This window comes from Heloderma suspectum, chromosome 3, assembly GCF_057233095.1.
Source record: "Heloderma suspectum isolate Gila_16-S chromosome 3, 16-S_ref, whole genome shotgun sequence".
Classification (NCBI taxonomy): Eukaryota; Metazoa; Chordata; class Lepidosauria; order Squamata; family Helodermatidae; genus Heloderma; species Heloderma suspectum.
In genome coordinates this window covers 305,118,072-305,142,945 of record NC_139460.1, presented here as the reverse complement: position 1 = coordinate 305,142,945, position 24,874 = coordinate 305,118,072, and the positions used below count along the sequence as shown (strand labels likewise).

The 24,874-nt window shown below is 45.4% G+C and overlaps 2 protein-coding genes across 5 annotated transcripts in view; one reads left to right on the top strand and one right to left on the bottom strand.

Moving 5' to 3' along the window:
- The window catches only part of LOC146351519 (neuroserpin), a 149,044-nt gene extending 125,453 nt beyond the window's left edge, over window positions 1-23,591 (bottom strand). For 2 of the 3 annotated variants that reach the window (XM_084847453.1, XM_084847452.1), the window contains exon 1: window positions 23,445-23,591. The gene's annotated coding sequence lies outside the window, so the exon portion shown is untranslated. Of the gene's footprint in view, window positions 1-23,356 lie in introns of all 3 variants that reach the window. The other variant, XM_084847451.1, reaches the window with a different exon arrangement.
- Window positions 23,592-23,865: 274 nt separating this feature from the next.
- Window positions 23,866-24,874, top strand: part of PDCD10 (programmed cell death 10) — a 111,763-nt gene continuing 110,754 nt past the window's right edge. The window contains exon 1 of one of the 2 annotated variants that reach the window (XM_084847457.1): window positions 23,866-23,932. The gene's annotated coding sequence lies outside the window, so the exon portion shown is untranslated. Of the gene's footprint in view, window positions 24,097-24,874 lie in introns of both variants that reach the window. The other variant, XM_084847456.1, reaches the window with a different exon arrangement.

Below are 24,874 nucleotides of genomic sequence, written 5' to 3'. Positions count from 1 at the left end.
TTTATCAACACTACTTTGTGAGCAGCCTCTAATTACTTTAAAAACATCTATGCCATCCTTCCCCAACCTGGTGCCGTCCAGATGTTTTAGACTACAATTCCCAGGAGTCCTGACTACTGGCCATGCTGGCAGGGGCTGATGGGAGGTGAAGTCCAAAATATCTGGAGGACACCAGATACCTGGAGGTTCAGGAAGGCTGATTTAATTTTTCATGTAATTTTCACAGTCTGTATTTCTTGCATTTTATTCCCCTCCAATCTCACTGCTAATATTTTCTTCTCCTCCTCCTCTCTCTACACCCATGTGTATCTATATCTACCAAGTCAGGATAACAGCCTATGCATCTGATGAAGTGAGCTCTGGTCCATGAAAGCTTATGCTATAATCAATTTGTTCAACTCTAGTGTGTCAGAAGAGTCTGTTGTTTTTGCTGCAACAGACCAACGTGTAGGGATGCACAAGCATTTATTTCGGTCCACATTCAGAAACGAACTAACCTGATTTACGCCTCCCTAACTAATGTGTGGATTGTAACACAGTTATCCTTCTGATTCGGCGTTTTCTGAATACTGCAATAAACGTTTCTGCTTAAAAATGCACAAAAATGCATACTTCATTGTAAAATCTAAAGAAAAATTTCATGAAGATTTTTCTCAACCACCCAAAAAAGCAGACTGATGTAGAAACAGGGCAGAACAGACTTATGAACACATGTGAAACTAGCATGGACTGAAAATAGTCTGATCCATCATTTGCTACTAACATGGTTACCCCTCTGAAAATATTCACTGTACAGATGCACCTTTGTCAGTTGCAGCACAGGCTTCAATAAAAAACCAGTTTTCACTTGAAAGCAAGTCACTGCAGTTTCATTATTTGTTACCCAGCATCCAGGGACCACTTCCCTGCCTAAGCATGATCCATCCAAGTACACTGCCCAACTTGACATCATCTTGTGTGTTCCATTCTTTCATTTTTCACAAGTGCCATTTTAAAATATTTGTTCACAGCTGTTTCACTTGTCTGAACTTCCATTACAAATTTCATTTTTTCTTTAAAAAAAATGACTGTATGTTTAAACTTATGTATGTCCATCTCTGAAATACAAATTCTTCTCCTCTACTGCACCCTTCAGTTTTCCTAAATTGGCATGGTCCAACATGGAAGCATAAATAGATCCTGGATCTCATCAGTATATGGGGTGAAGAGTGAGTTCAGAACGAATTGAAGCAAATGCACAGAAAAACAGAGGTTTTCCCTCGTCCACTGCCTGTTTTCCCACTAGCAAATATTGATCTCCCAATTCTCATCTCTAGTTGGAATGTTCAGGTGCTGCAGTCCCTGCGCAAGGTGGCAGGTCTAAGCAGAAAAAGCTCAATGGAGGCATATTGGCACTTGCCATTTGGTAGCATGGAAAGTGGTGGTAAATCCTTTATAATTGGTTCAGGAAGAGGAGATGCCCAGGTATGTTCCTAAAGAACTTAACAATATGTGAAATGAGCATATGAGCCAAAGAAGATGTAGAACACTATGCATTATTATAATGAAGAGTTGTAGTGTAGTTGTGAAGCACAGAGAATAATAGACAGGTATAACAGGGAAAAATCTGAAGATTGAAAAGTGGGACAAGTATATGAAGACACACCTCTCAAAGATAAATCAGGTTTTCCTTATTAACCAGTTCCTTGGTAACACCATTACATCCAAGAAGAGCCATGCTGGATCAGACCAAAGGCTGATCAAATCCAGCATTCTATTCATACAGGGGCTAAACAGATGTCTTGCTTATGGCTTCCTATAGGCAACACCCTCCCACTGTTTCACAGCAGCTGGTATGGGGAGGCATACTGCCTCTGACACTCGAGATAATATACAGCCATAATAGAATTATAGAATCATAGAACAGTAGGGTTGGAAGGGGCCTACAAGGCCATTGAGTCCAACCCTCTGCTCAATGCAGGAATCCGAGTCAGAGCATCCCTGACAGATGGCTGTCCAGCCGCGTCTTGAATGCCTCCAGTGTGGGAGAGCCCACCACCTCCCTAGGTAATTGGTTCCATTGTCATATTGTTCTAACAGTCAGGACATTTTTCCTGATGTTACAGGAAGCCAGATTCTGGCTGAGCATGAGCCCATTATTCCGTGTCCTGCACTCTAGGATGATCAAGAAGAGATCCTGCACTTCCTCTCTGTGACAATCTTTCAAGTACTTGAAGAGCGCTATCATATCTCCCCTCAGTCTTCTCTTCTCAAGGCCAAACATGCCCAGTTCTTTCAGTCCCTCTTCATAGGGCTTTGTTTCCAGTCCCCTGATCATCTTTGTTGCCCTCCTCTGAACCCTCTCCAGTTTGTCTGCATCCTTCTTAAAGTGTGGTGCCCAGAACTGGACACAGTACTCCAGATGAGGCCTAACCAGTGCTGAGTAGAGGGGAACTAGTACTTCCCGGGATTTGGAAGCTATGCTTCTCTGAATGCAACCCAAAATAGCATTGGCCTTTTTTGCAGCCACATCACATTGTTGGCTCATATTCAGCTTGTGTTCGACAACAATTCCAAGATCCTACTCGCCTGTAGTGTTGTTGAGCCACGTAACCCCCATCCTGTAACTGTGCCTTTGGTTTCTTTTTTCTAGGTGCAGAACGTGGCATTTATCCCGATTAAATGTCATTCTGTTGTTTTCTGCCCAGCGCTCCAGTCTATCCAGATCACTTTGAATTTTGTTTCTGTCTTCCAAAGTATTAGCTATCCCTCCCAATTTTGTGTCACCTGCAAATCTGATCAGCATTCCCTGCACCTCCTCCTCCAAGTCATTCATAAAAATGTTGAAGAGCACTGGGCCCAGGACTGAGCCCTGCGGTACCCCACTCGTTACCTCTCCCCAGTTGGAGAAGATCCCATTGTTAAGCACTCTTTGAGCCCGATTCTGTAGCCAACTGTGGATCCACTGGATCGTTGTTTCATGTCACCCACTTTGAGCTAGTTTGCTCATCAGGATATCAGGGGGCACTTCGTCGAAAGCTTTGCTGAAATGGAGGTATATGATGTCTACAGCATTCCCACGGTCCACAAGGGAGGTTACTTGATCAAACAATGAGATCAGATTAATCTGGCAGGACTTGTTCTTGACAAATCCATGTTTTTTGTTGCTTTTAGCATCCCTCACTAACCTCAGCTCGTTCTCAGCTTTAGCCTTCCTGATGCCATCCCTGCAATTCTGTGCTACCTGCTTGTACTCTTCCTTTGTTACTTGGCCTTCTTTCCATTTCCTATATGTGTCCTTTTTTGTTTTCAGGTCATCTCTTAGCTTTTTGTGAAGACACATCAGCTTCTTCTGTTGTCTTCCACCTTTTTTTTCTTGTTGGAATGGTTTGTAATTGTGCCTTGAGAATTTCCTTTTTTTAAAACTCCCACCCATCTTGGACTCCTTTTCTTGTTAGCGTCGCTTGCCATGGGACCTTACTGATCATTGTTCTGAGTTTATTAAAATCAGCTTTCCTACAATCCAGGGTATGCGTTTGACTCCACTCGGCTTTTGCTTCCCTTAGAACCAAGAACTGAAGTACAACATGGTCGCTTTCCCGCAGAGTTCCTGTAACTGCTACTTTATCCACTAAGTCATCTTTGTTGGTTAGGATCAAGTCAAGGATAGCCGATCCTCTAGTTCCTTTCTCTACTTTCTGTAGGAGGAAGTTATCCACCACACAAGTCAGGAATTACCTGGAGGGGCCATGTTTTGCAGAATTTGTCTCCCAACAAATATCGGGGAAATTGAAGTCCCCCATTACTACTACATCATGCTTCCTTAAAAAATTGGCTATTAGCTTTTCAAAAGTTTCATCCTTGTCTTCTCCTTGATTGGGTGGCCAGTAGTAGACTCCAACCACCAGGTTCCTTTTATTTTCATACCTAGTAGCCATTGATAGCCTTCTCCTCCATGAATTTGTCTGATTCCCTTTTAAAGCCATCTAAGATGGTGGGCATTATTACATTTTATGATAGCGAATTCCATACATATCTGTGCACTGTGTGAAGAAGTACTTCCTTTTGTCTGTCATGAATCTCCAACATCCAACTTAATTGTATACACTTCTATCATATCCCCTCCTTACTTGCCTTTTTTCTAAGCTGAAAAGACTCAAATGTTGTAACTTTTCTTCATAGGGAGTTGTGCCAGCCCGGTGATCATTTTGGTTGCCCTTTTCTGCACCTTTTCCAGCTCTACAATATACTTTTTGAGATGCACTGACCAGAACTGTACACAGTATTCTATGTGGTTGGACCATATATTTGTATCAAGGCATTAGGATATTGGGTGTTTTATTTTCAGTTCCTTTCCTAACGATCCCCGACATCAAATTCGCCTTTTTCACAGCAGCTGCACACACCATCGATGTGGCAAGTTTGATGAAAACAACACCAAGATCCTTTTCTTGGTCAGTCACTGACAGTTCAGACTCCATCAGCATATATGTGAAGTTAAATTTTTTTTGCCTCAATGTACGTCACTTTTACACTTGCATATATTGAACCACATTTCCCATTTTAATGCCCATTCATTCAATTTGGAGATACCCTTTTAGAGCTCTTCACAACCCCCCTTTAACCCCCCCACCCTAAATAATTTAGTGTCATCAGCAGATCTGATCATCTCACTGCTCACCCTAAACTCCAGGTCACTGATAAGTTAAAAAGGACTAGCCCCAATACAGATCCTTGACAAATGTGGTTTATATCCCTCCTCTGAGAGAATTGTCCATTGATACCAACACTCTCCTTTCTGCTCTTATCCAGTTACTGACCCATAACAGGAACTCTCCTCTGATCCCATGACTGTTATGTTTTCTCAGGGGTCCACTGAGGGACTTTGTTAAAAGCCTTTTGAAATTCCAAATAAACAATGCCTACTAATCACCCCTATCCACATTCTTGTTGGCACTCTCAAAGAACTGTAAAAGGTTTGTGAGAAAGGAATGATCTCTGTGGAAGCCATGTTGATTCTTCTTCAGCAAGACTTGTCCTTCTATGTGTGGTTGATAATGTTACCTTTATTTATTAATTTCCTACCAATTTACTTGGAACAGATGCTAAGATAACTGGCCTGTAATTTCCTGGACCCTGCTTCCTTTTCAAGAATTCGTGTTACATTGTTCTCTTTCCAGTGTTCTCATACAACAGGGATGGGCAACTGTAGGAGGCCCAGAGGCCATTTTGCCCCCTGGACCCCTCCTCCCGACCTTCCCCCTGCAGGCCATGTTCTGACTGCCCCCCGCAAGCAGAGACACTGATTTTGTTTTTGTTTTTAAATCAGCTCCGTAGTGCTCCATGGGTCAAAGTTAGCTTGCTTGCAAGCTAAACTTTTATCTTTTGGCAAACTAGACCCTTTTGCAAACAAGCTAAATTTGACCCACAGAGTGCTCAGCAGCACCACAGGTGTCTTTTTTGAAGAAGAAAAATTCACCGCTGCCAGCTCTGGCTGTGTGGTGGCGGCCGTATGTGGCTCATGGACCGCATGTTGCCTAGCCCTGCGGTACAGAGACCAATCATATGGATATGTTACATACTTTGTTAGAATATCAGCATTTTCACATTTGAGTTCCTTAAGAGCACTTGGATACCATCTGGACCCAGTGATTTGTTCATTTTCAGTTTGTAAATAACATCTAGAACGTCAACTCCTGAACGTCTCCACCATTTGCCTCAGTTCCTCAAGCTCCCTTCCTGAAAGCATCAGGTCAAGCATGGGTTCCAGCCTTAAATCTTCTGCAGTGAAGACACTCAAAGAATTCAGCTTCTCCACAATCTCCTTAATTTTCTTTAGTACTCCTTTAACTCCCTCGTCATCCAACAATGCAACCACCTCCCTGAACAGTTTCTGGCTTCTGATGTACATAAAGAGTAGTTTTTCTTGTTAATCTTAATGGGCAGAATCCAATGCTGCCCATCTGCTAGTGGAGCAGGCCGCTGATCCTAGTCTGTGTGCGGCCAGCCCTGCCACTTCGGGTCCCAAGAGGCCCCTAGTGCTTGCAGCACAACCATTTAGCACTTCCGGAGGAAAGCCCCCCCAAAAGCGGAAATGCTTGTTTCTGGAGGGGGCAGGTCAGCAGAGCTCCCTTATGTGAGCTCCGCCAGCCTGCCCTTCTCCAGAAACGAGCTTCCGCTCAATTTGACTTGCCTCTGAAAGCACTAAATCACTGTTCCACAAGCAGTAGTGGACATTTGCCAACCAGAAGTGGTGGAGCTGGCTGGGTGCATGTGCAAGGGCAGCGTTGGATTCTGCCTGATGTTCTAATGTTTTATGGTTGCTCTTAAACGCACACCTTTTAGGGCAGGGAGAAGTATACTGCTCCAGCATATGACCCATCAGTGTGAACAGAAGAAACAGATGGAAGAGGACTTCACAACAGAGAGCAGAAGCATCTGTTGCACAGGCTATGAAGTCAGGGTCATGCCAGCGTTGCAAAAGCCACACTGCCTCTCCCCGCCCCGCCCCCCAAATGTATAGTCCAATATGCTTTCTAAATGACAGCACAAAGCAGACAGCAACTCTAATGCTCTAAACATGTTTTAATATGAGCAGGGGAAAAGCGTTTCAGAAAAGCAGATTTACAGAGCCAATTAAATTAAGTATTAAAATATACTAACTGTAGTTAGGCACCATGTTGAGTCACTGGGAAAATGACAATAGAGAGCAGACAGCATTAGTTCCTCAGACATAGAAAATGAGACTGCCAGAAGGGGAGGTTTGACTGTTGTTTTAAAAATATGCCGGATGGTATTTGACAGTTGCGGAAGAGAAAAAACCCTGTGCAATCCACAGAGCACATCTTTTAGACAAATGTACCCAAAAACCCATACAGGAATTAAAAGTCAAAGGAATAATTAACATAACTTATAATTATAACCGACAGAAAACTAGTTCAATGGCTGAGAGCCAGATTTTCATATTCCTGCTTAGCAGGACAACTGGCTTGAACGGCTCCCACAATCAAATGCTGAAATTCACAGAATTGCGTTAATCATGGTAATAGCTTAAATAAATTTGTCCTGCTAAATCGCCGATGAAAGACAGTTTATGCTAGAATTCAGTCTTATCCTTCTAGTAACTGCTGCATCCAAGCAATCTGCAAACCCATAAAACTGCCCTATAACGGTAGGAGAATTTATGGCTTTTTGAACCTGACTTGAGCTGTCTAACAAAAGAGGGGGTTTTGCACTTTGCAAAATTAGGACAAAAGTTACTTTTCCCAGTAATCTCAGTGGCCATATCTGAAGAACTTAATTGGACTTCTGGGAGCCCAGCTAAGCACCAGTTCACATAGGAGCACATGAACGAGAAAGGCTGGCCCAATATTTTGCTGCCTGAGGCAGTTTAACAAATGACAATCCATCCTGCCCCCTCACCCCCCAGGTCTAGCTGCATAGTACCCAAGACCACCCAAGTTATTTTGGCATTTGCAGTGCACTCTATGTGGGGCTACTGCGATGCGCTCTATGTGGGGCTGCCCCTGTGTGTGGTTCAAAAGCTGCGGCTAGTGTGGAATGCAGCAGCTAGGGTGCTCGCTGGGACACTCACCTATGGTCACGTTAACATCTGTGTTAAAAGAACTGCACTGGCTGTCTATTACTACTGAGCCACGTACAAGGTTATGTTATTGTCATACAAGGCCCTAAACAACTTGGGACCAAGATACCTAGCAGACCACCTTCCCTTATAATATCCAGGCGACCTTTAGGATTGTCAGAGGAGGCCTCGCTGGTCATTCTGAAATTAACAGAGTGCCTCCATGCAATACCTTGGTGGGGGCCCTCCATGTTAGCGACGCCCACCCTTTGGAAAACCCTCCCTTGGGCAGTTCAGGAGGCAAAAAATGGGCCATCTTTCAAATGCCTCCTGAAAGCACACTTGCTCACCCAGGCTTTTCCTGGGCTGTAATTAAATTAATCATGCTGCTCTATCTTACTGCTTCTCACTTTTACTGTAATTGGTTCTAATGTTGTGTTTCAAACCTGTATTTAAATGTGATTTTAATATTTATATGTGAACCACTTAGGGGTTTTATTATATTCAGCAGTAGATAAATATCACTAATAAATAAAATAAATTTGAAACAATATGAAAGAACTGCTATATTTGGCCTGGATGGGGTGTTTTTCCTGCTTCTGGCCCAAGGAGAGAGAGGCCACAGACTGAGAGAGCTCTGTAGAGGGGCCTTTGTTTAAATAAAACTTGGAGGTGTTGTTTAGAAAGCAGAGTCTATTTGGTTCTGTGGGGTGCAATCCACCAGTTTTGAAACGGCACTGAGGCAGAAAATCCCACAAACACATCTCCCCATAACTAGTAGTAAAAATACAAGGATAATAAACTAACAATTTCCTGCCTTTTCATGACACTGAAAAAATCACTACCTTGTTGTGCCTAATGATAGGGCCAGCCCTGAAAACAAAGCTCCATGTTTCACAAAGTCTGCATCTGGGTGACTGAGGGAGCAATCCTATGGCCGCTAGACAGCAGCTAGACGGCCACAGGATATGCTGTTTTCCGGGAACTGACCTTGGAGCTTGTGCTCCGAGGTCGGTTCCTGGAAAACTGACCTCCCCACACTTCTGTGCTGCCTCTGAGGCAGCGCGGAACGGTGCTGACCTCCACGCTTGCAAGAGGAGTGTGGAGGGGCTGGAAAGGGGCGTGGCTGGGAGCGTTCCAGGGCGGGAGATTGTAGCTGCCTGAACGACACATCCAATGCGTTGTACAGCAGCCTCCTTCCCCGCTCCGTGCTCCTGCGGCTAGACAGCTGCAATCGGCTGTCTAGCAGAAAAAGCAGGGCACGAGAAGCACAGAGGGGATGATCCCCTCGGTGCTTCTCCTGCCTTGCTTTGGATAGGCGGTCACCTCCGGGTTTGGAGGCGGTCACCTATCTAGATAGGATTGCGCCCTAAAGCAACTAGAGGTTCTCCTATGGCCATTCACAGAGAGTCCCCTCCCAACCCTTTCGCAGGAGTGCCTTACTCCTCCTTGGCCATGAGGCAGCAAAGAGTAACAAGGAAGTTGCAGAGAGAAAGGTAGGTGCACCAGGGTACTGTCCTTTAGATAAACATTCATTCACATGGAAGCGGGGAGGCTACCACCAGTTCAAACCAACAGCACTGCTGGCTAATGATTCATACCGATAGAAAATGCTTCTATTTTAATTAAAGAAATACACGGACATATATATTTACTGACTACTATGGACTCAATGGTGAATTGTGAATGAGCCGTCCCTTCAGGGTTACAGATTAAACTAACAACCGCCAGATCTCAGTATGCACAGTTCACAAATATGCTGACAGTATAAGCTCAAGAAAAACATCCAAGAGTGTGATCTACAAAGAGATTTCTGCCATGCATGCCTAGTCACTCCCAGCAAATTACTTCTGAATGCTGTGCAAGATCAAGGGTATTAAAGGCTCTGCAAACTCAGCCTGCACTGGCCCAGTTCACACAACAGGGAGTCCATGTGCTAGGGAAGACAATGGGGGAGGCAACGCTTATATATTGCGTAGGCCCCCTTCCCTTCATGCACCAGTCCAGTCCTCCCGCTCAGATCTGCTTGGAGGTTGCAGAAGCATAGATCCAAATACCTGCCTTGTGCCAGAGGGAGAACGTGGAATTTATTTAAATAATGTATTTAAATAAACCATGCATTTGTTTCATTTACATCCCACCCTACCTCCAAAGAGGTCAGGGTGGCATAAACAGTTATTTTCCACTGCCATGTTTCACCCTCATATCATCCCTGCAAGGTAGGTTAGACTGAGAGACAGTGACTGGCCCAGGGTCACCCAGTGAGCTCCAAGTCTAAGTGCGGACTTGGATTCCAGTCCTAGTATGACATTCTAACCATAATACTAGGCAGACTATCAAATAGTTTGCTTTTATATCCTGTTTTCTATAATAATCTATTCAAAGCAGTTAACAACCTCATTAAAAACAACCAACCCTATAATGTAAAAAAATGGAACAAGGAAAAGATCACATTAAAACATCCGAACAATAAGCAAAGTTGCCAGCATAAAGCTCACAGGAAAAAAAAATTAAACCGGCAACCATCAGCGATCAAAAGCCCGCTGGAACAAGAAGGTCTTAAATGCTTGTCTGTCTACTCTGAGAGAAGGAGGAACCTGATGGATCTCAGCAGCAGAGGGCTTTCCACAATTAAGGCCTAGTTCTTGGGAGAAGTGACGTTAGCACAGGAAGGAAGGGTCTGCATCAGGAGCTCCTTCTACTTCCAACATTGAGGCTGTGAGTGCTGTTCTTTTTGTAGCCAAAACAGCATCAAACACACTCAAAATAGATATAAGGAAAAAGATATTTAGGGGAAAAACCCAATGGGGAGAGCAACCCCAAAACAGCCCAATGAGGGCTAAGCATACACAGTAGCCAGGAAATTTTGACTGACTGTTGTGGGGGAGGAAAACGGGGCAGTGGGAGGAAGAGGGAATGAATGAAATATCTTGGAGGAGGGCTGGAACACCCTACACTGCAAAGGTTGGTTGTAGGTCCCACTTGTGTTGTGTTATAATATTGAATGCATGAACTCCCTACGTGTAGTGAATTACACTGGTGAAACGTTTTAGGATCAGGGTGTTACAGCCCAGCCAGAACAGAAAGTTCCCATATAAAACCTCAGCATTGTGGAGATATTGATTAAAGCAGCACCGGAATGAGGCAGCCATGGGTACACAAGTTGTATAGTGTATCTTATTACTCAGATTTATAGGAAAGTTTATGCTCTATATTTCTTCAGAGGAAAATTTAGGGATTAAAATTTGGCATCTCACAAATCTAAAAAGAGGTTTTATTATGCCATTTTCACACAAGGCAGAAAATGTAAGATTGATGTACACTTCTAGCAACTGTAAAGCCAACCTACTTACACCATTTCATGCTATTAAATCTAACTCAAGTCATCTTTTGGATGCTTTTCTTCCAAAACCTGGGATCCAGTTTCCAGTTTCTTCATGTCAGCTGATGAACAAGGCCTATGCAAAAGATGTAGGGTGGCATCCAATTAACTGCTCCCGCCAGTGGAATGGCTTCTGTCAGCAGAATGGGGAGGAGGGAAATTCTCCCTCCACCTGTGGCCCCCCACAGGCCCTCAAAATCTGCCCCAGAGGACTGGGGCCCCTCTAGAGCAGATTTTGCGGGGAGGTGGAACAGCAAGGATCCCAGAGGGAGGAGAGGAGTGGAAAGTCTACTTGTGCAACACTGGATTTCACCCACTGAAGGGGGCATAAAGAGCATGGTGTTGTGGACTGAGCACTTGTCTTGAACTTGGATCAGAGAGACTTGCATTAAAACCCCTACCATATATAGGGGTTACCATATAGCTCCCTGCCTTAGTTCAGACATGAGAAATTATGGTTTCTTGCTATGAGAACACGTTGCTGCTCGCCTTGACCTTGTTGGAAATACTGCAGCCTCATCTGCAAGTTACTGGAAGGGGGCAGTGTTGCACTTAGTTCATGGGAATTTAGGCCACAGCTAACCTTAGGATCTCTATAGCCTACAGCATGGTTTCCTGTGATTTGTTCCTTGTGCTCCTCCCCTTCCTCCCCCCGCCCCGCCCTCCTCCATTGCTGGGAGCAATTGGGTTTGCTCTCTTGCTTCTGCCGGTGTTACACAAGACAAAATGGAATGAACAAACGCTCTTTGAAACTGTATGCTGTAGTTGCATAATATATACAATATTGTGAGTAAACTATTTTTAACCTTTTCTTCACTGAAGAAGGGTGTGGTCTGCTTTTTAGCCTTGTGTGCATATGGGACTGATAAATGCTCATTCTGTTCTGCCTTTTGTTTTTCTCTGCTAACTGCCTTTCTAACAGGGGGCATCAATACTAAATAATTCCCATCAGTCCTCACATGCTTCTCCTTCTCTCTTCCTCTTTATGCCCATGGGGAAGACACTGAAGCCTTCTTTTTTCAGTTTCAAACTAACCACAGTTATCCTGGATGTCTAAACCCAGTGAACTATATGGTTAGCAAGAACAATCCAGGATCTGAAACCATGGTTTGAGATCCTGGTTTGTTCTCACCAAGCATAATTAAAACAAACCACAGATGTCACAGGGAACTGTGGTTAGTTCAGCTTCTCCATGGGGACATGAAAGATAAGACCCCATGGTTTCCTGTAACATTTGAACTAAGCCCTCCTCCCCCTCCCCCTCTCAGAGTAACCATTGTAATGATTAACTGGTATGACCATATACTTCTGAGTCACTTGGAGGAAGGGTGAGATACCAACAGGGTAACACCTTGTTATGTGAAGAGGGCTGCTTGTCTCCATCTTTTTTCTAGCTGGGCTATTCATAAGAACACCCCAGGTGGATTAGACTAACGGTTCACCTAGTCTAGCATCCTGTTTCCTACACTGGCCAACCAGATGCCTCTTGGGAAGCCCACAGACATTTCTCATTTCCTTCTTGCTATGAGCGCAACACTGATTTATTAAATTAGTTGTATCATTAGAGGAAGCAAACAGAATTTGCCCTCCCCATTCTGTTCAAACTGCCAGAAAGTAACAAACAAAGCTATAAAAAGAATATCACTGCTGCCAATATACTTGTCAAGTCATTCAAGTCAAGCTGCTCTTAAAATTCTAATTCTGGACTTTCATGAACTTATACAACATTAAGCTAGTGCAACTCAGTCCAAAAAGAATATTTGCTTTCTCTTTTTCTTAGCATGAGAAACTGCACTGTCAGATACTCTAATAGGTAGCTGGGGCGTAAAAAAAGAAAAAGAAAAAAAAAAGACCGGTGGGGGTGAATGGAGGAATAACCAAACCTCTATTTCCTTTGTATGACAATAAAAAGCACTATAATCATTTGGTCCAAGGTACCTAAAAGGCCACCCCTTCCCTTGCTGTCCCACTGCAATATCAAATATCAATTAACAGCAGTGTTGTGTTTACCATAACTTTCCATCAGGGTACTATGGCACGATTTGTAGGCACCTGATGCAGCAAACATATTGAAGCTAAGCAGGTCTGGGTATGCTCAGTATCTGGATGGGAGACCACCTGGGGACACATACATACAGTCAGGGCCAGAAATATTGGAACAAAGATAACTGTTTTGGCAGTTGGCCTCTGGACACCACCACATTGAAGTTGAAAGGAAACACACCCAGATGGGAGCGAAGTCAAGACTTTCAGCTGTAATTCAAGAGGTTGGACAAAAGTGGGGCACTAACCATTCAGGAAGGACAGCCAGTGGCATACACACACTCCCATCGTTGGTGGCTCATAAGTAATGGAACGAATGGCTGACAAGCAGCTGCATGGCCAGGTGTGGCCTGTTTCCTGGGTACCCCATGACCAATCAAGCAGAGAAAAGGCCTGGAGGTGGTTCTGAGTGTTACATTTACATCTGGTAGCTGTTCACTGGAACTCCCAACATGAGGTCCAAAGAGGTGTCCATGTGAGTGAAGGAGGCCATCATTAGGCTGAGGAAACAAACTAAACCCATCAGAGAGATAGCAAAAACAGTGGGAGTGGCCAATACAGTTTGGAACATCCGGGAAAAGAAGGATTTAACTGGCAAGCTCAGCAACAGCAAAAGGCCTGGAAGACCATGGAAGACGACTAAAGTGGATGACCTCAGAATTCTGCTCATGGTGAAGAGGAACCCTTTCACAACATCTAGCCAGGCGAAGAACGCTCTTGTGGAGGTAGCCATGTCATTGTCAACATCTACAGTCAAGAGACAGCTTTATGAATGTAAATACAGAGGATTCACAACAAGGTGCAAACCACTGGTAACGCTCAGGAACAGAAAGGCCAGATTAGCCTTTGCCAGCAAACACCTAAAAAAGCCTGACCAGTTCTGGACTAAGATTTTTTGGACTGATGAAACCAAGGTTAACTTGTACCAGAATGATGGGAAGAGAAAAGTATGGAGAAGGAAAGGAACAGCTCATGATCCAAAGCATAGCACATCATCTGTCAAACATGGTGGAGGCAGTGTTATGGCATGGGCATGTATGGCTGCCAATGGAACTGGGTCACTGGTGTTTATTGATGACCTGACTGCTGATAAAAGCAGCAGGATGACTTCTGAAGTGTATAGGGCTATACTTCCTGCTCAGATTCAGCCGAATGCTGCCAAACTGATAGGATGCAGCTTCATATTGCAGATAGATAATGACCCAAAACATACAGCAAAAGCTACCCAAGAGTTTCTCAAGGCAAAGAAGTGGGACGTTCTTCAATGGCCAAGTCAGTCACCTGATCTCAACCCAGTAGAGCATGCTTTTCACTTACTGAAGACAAGACTGAAGGCAGAAAGACCCACAAACAAGCAACAGCCCCTGCAGTAAAGGCCTGGCAAAGCATCTCGAGGAAGGAAACTTAACATTTGATCATGTCCATGGGTTCCAGATTTCAGGCAGTCATTGGCTGAAAAGGATTTTCATCCAGGTATTAAAGGCGACCCTTAAGTTTGAAATGATGTTGGTTTGTTCCATTACTTATGAGCCCCCAACGATGGGTGTGTGTGTATGCCACTGGCTGTCCTTCCTGAATGGTTAGTGCCCCACTTTTGTCACACCACTTGAATTACAGCTGAAAGTCCTGACTTCACTCCCATCTGGGTGTGTTTCCTTTCAGCTTCAATGTGGTGGTGTACAGAGGCTAACTGCCAAAACAGTTATCCTTGTTCCAATATTTCTGGCCCTGACTGTAGGTCACCTGGAGTTCTATCATGAAAGAGAGATGGGTTATAAATGTAATAAATAAAATAATTTTAGTAGTCTGGCTAGTCAAACTGTACTCTATCAGTTAACAGGTATTAGGGGCTGGAAGGTTCCAGATTCTGCCAGTACCCACAACCCACCAGTCTCTGCCAAGTTCCTCCCATTAGATTACACCCTCACTCTGCCTCCAACTCACCAATTTATCTCCCAGTTCTCCTGTGACCTGCCAAACTCCTCAAGACTACACCTACGATACACCATAGTTTGTCAGGTTCCACCTTGGTTGCATCTTCTCCCATTCTACCCAATGGCTCCACCGAGGGGTGGGGGCAGAGGAGTATTTTTGTAAGTAAGTTGGTAGCTCTATATCAGGGGTAGGGAACCTGTCATCCTCCCAACATTTTGGACACCAACTCCCATCAGCCCCAGTCGGCATGGCCAATGGTCAGAAATATTGGGAGTTCTAACCCTCCAGATGCTGGACTACAGGTTCCCCACCCCTACTCTACATGTCTCTGTGCAGAGTTAGTTCCTATAAAGCAGGAGTTAGTGCCTATCTAGCCCTCCAGATGTTGTTGGGACTGCAACTCCCATCTTTCCTGACCACTGACTATCCTGGCTGGGGCTGATGGGAGTTGGGTTTATTTATTTAGGACATTTATAATCCGCCCAATAACTAATGTTCTCTGAGCAGATTACGACCAGTTAAAAACTAAAATGCCATTTTAGAACACAGTTCAAAATATAAAATACAATACAAATATTTAAAAGAATAGAAGACAATATAATGCTAACAATTAACAGCACAGGAATCGACAAAACAGCCATAGTAACCTAGAACGTTACTGTTGCGTTCAACAACACCTGAAGGGCCACAGGTCCCCTGATGTAGAGAGTTATCCCCAGTGCCTATTCCTTATTGGTTCCTTGCAAACTCCCCTGAGCTTCAGCATCTTTCGGAAGCATTGCAAGACCTGCATGGGGACCTAGTTCCAAATCTGGTAAGTGCTTGTTTTTTTTACAAAATCCATCAGGACTGAGTATTACGCTACATTAAAGGTTCTGTGCAGAGATTTACATATGACTACATCCGGCTTACGGTTCAAACCCTTTTTGCTCCATATGTAAGAGAGCAGCTGGATTTATGCCATGCTGAACTAGATGGTGCTTTCAGTTGCATGCGGTTCTTTATCAATCACTGGTCTGTGGAAGGCTCAAAAAAGCATCTTCCTAACAAGCGGGCAACCTGCTAACCATGAGAGACAGCCAATGGTTAATTTTTCAAATGCCACTTTCCTTATTTGCATGCCACCTCTACTGCAATTACTTTAAGTTGTATGTTGTTCTGTGGCTTGCACTCTGAGGAGAGCCTTTGTTTGCACCCTGCTGATTTGAGGATATAGGATTTTGCTTGCACCACACTGAGGGACTAGGGTAATAATACCTTGTCTGCAGGAGGAGTTATCCTACTGCATTTATGGCCTCGGGCAAGCTAATTCTTTTTCACCGCCTGATAAAGGGGTGGGGGGAGAGAGAAAAGTAAATGCATTTGGTCTTGAAGTGCTTGCTACTAGGTTTAGTATTTTTGAATATTTTTCCCCAGAGGGAAATAGCAACACTTAGCCTGTCGTGAAAGGAGCAGCACTTGATTTTGCACACTGACAGCCCACCCCAGTGGGACTTACCCTAAGTGTACACAGGACTGCATCCCAAGGGTACACAGGAATTTATCCTACAAATTCTTTTTGTCTATATTGTTAGATAGCAGGACACAAACATGAAGCATTATAGCTCTATGTATTCCTGTAAACTGATGTGCCCACACTTTGCACGTGTGCTAACTTTCTATATTGCATTGGACTGACGATCCTTCCCAGAATATGCACAGCTTAAAAAACAAAACAAAACACCGAAGTGAAGCTGATGAGCAAAGATGACATAAAGACAGTTTCTTCACATTTATATGAGAGCCAACTGGCCCAGATAACTTAAAATGTACATGAAATCCAACTAATTTTGCCCTATTAATCAATTTATTTTAGTTCACTGCCATCCACTTTCCATTTTGAGTAAAGCAATAATAATAGGTTGTATTTATATTCAACTCTTCCTTCAAGAAGCTCAGAATATCCTACAGGTAGTTCCCAGGTGGTCTCCCGTTCAGGCACCATTTAGCACAAGACCTCCTTAGCGCAAGAATTTGAATCAAAACCTGGGCCTTCTCTTCCCTTGCCAATTTTGTGGCAGGAGGGCCGACGACTTTTACAGCACAATCCTAAGCACGTTTACTGAAAAGCAAGTCCAACTGTGTCCAATGGGCTTTACTCCTTAGTAAATATATTAATGAGGCCAGCCTTAGGCTGCAGTCCTTTGCACTTTTATGAAGGAGGAAGCTCAACGGAATGAGACGGACTTCTGGGGAATGCTTAAGATTGGGCTATTAAACTGATTTCTTCACCATTATGATTAACCTAAAAGATAAGGGTCATATCCAACATTATGCTAGTGGAACCGTTACAAGAATTGACATTGTTAACAGGGACTGGCCTGCGAGCTCATATTACGCCAGTACTTTTCCAGCTACACTGGCTGCCAGTCCATTTCCAGGCCCGATTCAAAGTGCTGGTGTTAACATTCAAAGCCCTTAACGGCTTGGGGCCAGGTTACCTGAACGATCGCCTCCTCCCATATGTGCCTGCCCTGACCTTAAGATCATCATCAGCGGCCCTTCTCCGTGAGCCCCTGCCTAAGGAAGTGAGGTGGGTGGCTACGAGGAGGAGGGCTTCTTCTGTTGTGGCACCCCGGCTCTGGAATGAGCTCCCTAGTGAGGTTCGCCTGGCGCCTACATTGTACTCCTTTCGGCGCCAGGTGAAGACCTTTTTATTTTCCCAGGCATTTTAGCTTTCTAAATTTTTATCTTTGCTGTTTTAAATCTGTATTTTAAACTCCTGTACTGCTGCTAGGTTTTATTGTGGTTGTATTGTTATATTGTGGTTTTAATGTTCTATATATTTTAAATTGTTTTATTGTGTGTTGTTTGGTTTTAATTTTTGTGAACCGCCCAGAGAGCTTCGGCTATTGGGCGGTATAGAAATGAAATAAATAAAATAAAAAATAAAATATTGTCCTGCTAGTGGTAGAACCAGTGCAAGCAACACCTAGCCTAATGATACTGTAGTGAGTTGTGCAATGATTTGAGTAGGGCGGTAGAACCAATCCAGCCCTCCAGATTTTCCCCATATGGCCTTCCCCTGGCCCCGCCCCCTTTCCCCCCAACCACCAGCATTTGGTGGTTCCCCCCCCCCCCTTCTAAAAGGTTGAAATACCTCTCCTAAGACTTGGTTACTGGCAGTAAGAACTTTAAGCTAAAATGTGCTGGGTTCCTTGGCATTGCCCTTTTTCCTTCCAGCCCCACCTGCCCTTAGAATGCAGCCCCCGAAAGCTTCTGCAAAATGGAATTCAGGCTGAAAGAGGTTCTTGAGGAAGCAGATTTGTAGGGATGTATGGATTCCCTACTGTCCATTCTGGTGGGGAATCTGGGGGGTGGGGGAGGCGACCCATCCCCCCCAAATCCTCAAAAGAGGATCCTTGAAAAGAATCTGGCCTCATTTGAATCCGTGGCGGATTTCTCCAACATCCCTACAGATTTGACACTTGCATACGGGGTGGGCCGTCTCATGAGGCAAGGTGAATCCTCCACCCCAGGTGGTACAGCAGGAGGAGAGGCACCTCAGGTGGCGGAGCGGTGACCTGTGTGCTCCCCACCCTGCCAAGAGAACTCCCCGCTGTGTTGCTAGAGCAAGGTGGAGGAAGTAGCAGGTGCTCTGGAAGTCCCACTAGTCCTGCTTGCCTGTTGCTGGCTCTGCTCGCCTCTTGCAGAAAATGCCATTGTAGGAAAGCAGCTGATGGGGCTCTCCAGAGCAGCCACCTGCCCTCTGTTTTGCTTGGAGAGGGTTAACAGAGAGAGATATAGGGTGGGCAGCTGGTCCAGCTCTTTGGCTCATTCTAATAACACACTCAGAGCAAGCCACAGGGTGGGCAGGTTCTCTAGAGAGCTGCCCAGACTCAAATGCCTGGCTCTGAGGAGGTCCTTCTCCAGAGCTATGCATTGCCTGGCTGGGGAGGTGTCCCAGGAGATTGCCTGTGCTGCAGGTGAACTTCTGGGACACCCATCCTCTGGAGCAGCTGCCCAGTCCTCTGCTTAGCCAGAGCTAATGGAGGACAGGAGGCTGCTCTGAAGGAGAGATGTATTGGAGATCGTCTGCAATACAGTTGATCCCACTGGACACCTCTCCAGTGAATGCCTGGCTCTGAGGAAGGACCTCCTCAGAGCCAGGCATTTCAGACTAGGCAAGTCTCTGAAGACACATACCGACTGATGTTGCTCTTCAGGGAGCCTGCTTTCTGGCTAGCTCTACTCAGAGCAAGCCAGAAGGTGGGCAGGGGTTGTGATGGAGGCAGGGGCAGCAGCAGTGCCTTTTCTCCCACCTCAGGCAACGCAAGAGCTTGCAACAGCTCTGATTGCACAAGGATGAAAACAGGGTTTCCACAAGCAATAAAAGCACTAGTTGAATAATACAATTGGATACAATGCTTTGCATCCAGGAGATGGGATACAAAGGACCACGTGCAGAACATCAGACGGCAGACTAAAGCCCCTGGGTATTGCCTTCCCGCTTCGGACTGCTGCCTCCAACTCCATGCAACAGGTTGCTCTCAAAATTCAGGGGACCTTTAGAAAGGCTTCCAATACAACCCACGAAGCTGCAGTAGGAGGGAGGGACAAATAGGAGGGCTAGTGTTTGCGTGTGTATGTATATATGTATGTTCATTCAAGTGCTTCATTATGCCCAGGGGATGCGATAGATCTCCTGTACACTGGAATGAAAGATTAAAAGTGTAATATCCATGCTTCACCATTACACAACTCGTTTTGAAAATTTTGGAAGAATCAAGTTAACCTGAATTAATTTGAAAGTTAATTTTTGTGAACCGCCCAGAGAGCTTTGAAATAAATGAATGAGAAAAGAAACACATAAGAAGAGAGAGAGAATGAACTGTGGCAACCTAGAAACTAATGTGTTTACTGTAGAGTTACAGTGTTTAGTTGCTTTATTAATTAGATAAAACATTTTAAACCCTTTTGTTGAAGTAAAAACATTTCCCCTTCACTGGAGGGGATTTTTTAAAGTTTAATTATTTTTAAATACCAATAATTTACAAAATGGTATGTGGGGGCTTCCAGCTTAGAAGAAGCATCCCCTTCTGTTGGAAAGTGAGTGCAGAGAATGCCTCTTCCAATGGGCTATTTTGCATGACACACTAGGCTTACTGTGGGTTATTTAAACCACAATGAGCTGCGGCATGTGTGGCCGCCATTTTGATTGCGCAACTCCCAATGGGGTTGTGGTGCGTTGCCTGAACCTGACCACCATGGGTTATTTAAACAACTCACGCATAACCCTACTACAAACTGAGGGTTAAAGAACCCACTGTGAGCCTGGCATGTCATGCAAACCAGATCAGTGCATTATACCAACCCACACCATTGGTCCATTGAGCTCAGTATTGTCTACACCAGCTTTCCACCACCTTCCTTCCTGATGTTTTAGACTACAACTCCCATCAGCCCCTACAAGCATTGTGAGTGGAAATAAATGCTGCAAGTTGTCGCCCAAAACATCCGCAGGGCATCAGGTTGGGCAAAGCTGGACCACACTGACTGGCAGCGGCTCTCCGGGGGTTCAGGCAGGAGTTTTCGCAGCCCTACCTGGAGATGCTGGGGACTGCATGTGGGACCTTCTGCATGCCAAGCAGGCGCTCTGCCCCTGAGCTATGGCCCTTCCCAAAGAATCAGATGGAGTGCCACATGGTGCTGCATATGTCCCCGCTGCTGGATGTGTCATTTCTACCGAGCTCAGTCGTCTATGGTATGCCTGTTACAGCTCATTCGGGCATGGAAGCCTGTTTCCGTACATGGCTTGCTATTACTGGATTGGGGCAAACGGGTGAAGTACAACACAGAATAAACTAAATTAATGAGGCGAGAATACTGTGGGAATGCAAGACACATGGCTTGACACCTGGGATGAGAAATACAACGTACAATCTAAGCAACAAAGATGAACTATGGCTCAATCTTAAATGCTCACGACACCAGCACATAGATGTTTGGGATGGGGCATATGGACTGCTGTACCCACACAAATATCCTGTCATACAAGAAGATTATATGGGCACAGCCAGCCAATATGCCAGCCTCTGTGCACAGGATAGGAGTGCTTCAATTCACAAACCAGTTCCCCTAAAGTTATCCTATAGACTGCAACAGGTAGTTGGTTAACCAAGTACAGCCTTACCTTTTCCACAGTAACAAACATTTCTTAATACAAACTTGGCCACATCCTAAACACACTACTGGGTGAGTTCCACTGAACTCGGTATGGCTTACTTCTAAGCAAACATTCTCAGGACTGCACTGTTTTACAGGTATCTCCAGTGAAACAAAATCCCAGTCAAGCTTTATTTTTAGCTAGACACTGATGATCCAGATAATTTTGGCAGAATTCCAATTCTGGAAGTCAGTCACTGAGAAAATTCCAGCAACTGGTTTTCTAAACAAACACAATCTGATTATAAACCCCACAAATTCTGGATTGCTCTTCAAAATGTAATGCTGGTATTCAGAAATTTGAAACATCTTTGCATCCTGTGCATTGTTTGTTATAGGACTATAACTTCAGCATTTATGTATCACCCCATGACACAAGATCGAGATCTACTTTTATCATTCGTGATCGTTAAAAACAATAATGAGACGCCTACCAGGCAAAGATACTATCCTTAAAAAAAAAAGAAAAAAAGATTCACCATTCAATGGATTTTATAGAATTCTCACTTCCCACCCAACCACCCCTGTGTCAAGTGGAAAAAATGATGGATGACTCCACACTAGAGTGCTATCCCCTATAGCTGAAGTCTCATTCACACAGCTAACAGCTTCAAAAGGAAACCTGTGCTTTCCTGCACAGTGGCTCTTCTCAGCAATGGCTGATGGGTTCAACCACCTGAGACAAGAGAATGGATTTCTCAGCCCCGCACGCACACACACCCTTTTTTGGTTTCAAAAGCTGGCTTTTGGTTTTGCAATTTCAAATGAAATGTAAAACTTCTAAAGTTTCTATCAAAGAGAGAGGTCATATTTTCAAGTGATACCCATAACGAACATTTACAGGCAAACTGATTATATAATCTTATGGCATTATAGAAATCAGACCCCGAGATTTCATAGGAAGAAATCAGTGTAAGGGTCCTGTGCACATTTACCTAGGAGTAAGTCCCATGGAACTTAATAGGCCCTACCTCTGAGTAAACCTTTCCAGGGTCACTTTGCAAATCCAAGTATCTCAGCATGCAGTCTGGCTCCTATGCAGATTTATTTGAATATACATCCCACACAGCTGACTTACTCTGAAGTAAGTGTGCATAGAATTACAAGCTTAAGTCTCAATGTAGTTAGGTCTGTCTATTGTGCCCCCAATTCCATTACTACACCATGTCACTTCCTTGTGGGCCAGATTAATATTTAATTAATATTAAAGATTAATTTGAGAAGTCAATTTCTTCCTCTTTAATAGCAGCTGGAAATACTAAATAGAGATCCACTTGAAGTCAATGTCGAAATTCCCATTGACTTCAACATAAAGATTTCAGCCTGTATTAATAGACATGGAAATATACAGTGCCCAAGGCTGTTCATCATTTTAATGGGCTGATATTCAATATAAAACGTTCAATAAAAACGTTGCAAATACAACTCTTTAAAAAAAATAGCATTATGTAGAAAGCACTGCAGGATGATGGACAGCAATAATGAGAAAAACTGAACAGTGCCTATTGCGTTATATTTTCAAATACAATATTAACACTATGTATATATACACACAGCTAAAATGCTACTTCTCAGTGTTAAGAGCATGTATTTTAAAGTTCTGAGCATCTTTTACACCAATGGTAGCAACGCCTTAAGGACACTCAGCAGAGAACATATGTGCAGAGAATCGCGGCTTATGGAGAACGACGATGGGCGAAACCCACTTTCTCTTCAAGTAAGAGGAGTATTTTTTTCTAAGTACTCGGTGAACTCGGGTATAAGCCAAGATCTCAATAAGGGAAAAACGACTGCAGATCTTGTTTTTTTTTAAAAAGAAAATCTACGTCGTTTGCAACATCTATGCAAAACGGGGGAAAGATGCAAGAACATAACCCAGCAGGCATCTAGCAACAGGGGGAAGGAAAGAGTAAAGGCTCGTTGGCAAACCGTGAAGTGCTTTCAAAGGGATACGTTATATCGACGCTATTCCAAAGAAATCGGATGTGGTCGAACATTTCGCTGAAACATCTGGCGCCCATGACCCCCCCCCCCAAAAAAAAAGAGAGAGAAGGAGAAAAAGCATTGGGAACAACAGTAGAGTCCTTCAAAAAAGAAAAGGAAACACCACTGTGACACTGCAGCTCGCCCCTGAGCGCCGAGAATAATTATTCTACTATAACAATAATTAATTAATTATTAACCATAACATTAGTAATAGTAATTAGTAACGATACGTGCTGTATACCTACCTATGTGAAGCACGGGGCAGAGCCGCTAACCCGGCACAAGTGGCGGACGAGGCTGTGCAGGGGCAGAAGCGGCTGGCGCGGTGCTTACCTCTGCTGAGCGATGCACGAGCTGCGGATGTGCCTCAGCCCCCCGTTCGCTCCCCAGCGGGGCTGCGCTGCGCCTTGTCGCCGGAGCGGTGGAAGAGGCGCAGCAGTCACCGCGCGCCGCCTCGCAGCGCCTGGAAGAGCTGCGCTCGCCTCCTCCCCCCCCCCTCGCCTCCTTATATGGCCAACGCCCCGCCCCCTTCCCCGCCCCTGTGCCGCGATTGGGCGGCATCCCCCCCACTCACTCACTCACTCGCTCCCTCGCCTGCTCGCTCGCTCGCCTCCCCGCGCCGCCTCAGCGCCCTCCCGCTCGGGTTCGGCTTGCCTTCGCTTGGCTTCGTCGCCGCAATGCTTCTCGGGAGTCGAAGTTTTTCCGGGAAGCGGACTACAGGTCCCGTGGGCCCGCGCGGTCGCCGGCTAGTTCCGGACAACGCCTGGTGTGTGGCGGCGGCGGCGGCGGCGGCGGGCGGCGAGAGGGGCGCTTCCTTTCCGGCGAGTACTTCCGGCAGTAGCGACGGCGCGGCCCGCTCGGAGCCTTGACGGCAGCGAGGGGCGGGCGGGCAGCGAGGGGCGGGAAGGCGGCCCCGGGGGGCCTGTCGTCGTCGGCGTCGTCTTCTCCTCGCGGGATCGCCGGGCAATGGCCGCAGGGGCCACTGGTAGGTTTGCGCGGGGCCTAGCCGCGCCGCGCCGCACGGCGTGAAAGGGCTTCGAGAGTCTGGGGGCCCGGAGAGCCGGCCGGGGCTGGAGCCGGGCCTCGTGCCTTGGCAGCGGCGCGAGGGGAGGCGAGGCGAGGGGAGGGGGCAGTGAGCAGGGCTCCCCGCGGCCTTGAGGGGAAGGGGTGTCCCTGGGCTACGGGTAGAGCCAGGGCTAGGTGTGCTGGGTCTCCGCTTCCGCTGTGGGGGGAGCAGGGTTAGTGGAGGGGGTAGGAAGGCTTTGGGGGGGCGGTCTAAGTGCGCATGACGTCAAGGATGGGAGGGATGTTGCAGGTGAGATGGTCGCACGTGTACACAACCACACCACCTTGGGGTGCAGGTCCAAGACAAAGGCGATGCTGCTAGAGTACAAGCTTCTTGTAGCGCACAACACACGGTCTGGAAATAACAGGGCAACTTGCCCTTACTTCGATGTGCTCTGTAGGATCCTCTAGGGAGATGCTAGTGTCACTCCCAAGTGCGTGGCACAGAGTGCAAACATTATCTGCCCCCCCTTGTGGAAGAGCTGCAGCCCCTCTCCCGAGGGGCTGGTCTAGGAACCATCAATGCATTGGAATACATGGACGACCGAGCGGGTAAGCAGAGTTGCATTAGTTCGGCATTCCCTACCTTCAGTCGTATATATGCTTACCTGAGAGTAAGTCTCATTGACATCAGTTGGGCTTACTTTTGAGTAGACATGCACAGACTTGAGCTGTAAAGTGGTTAACCATCCCAGATG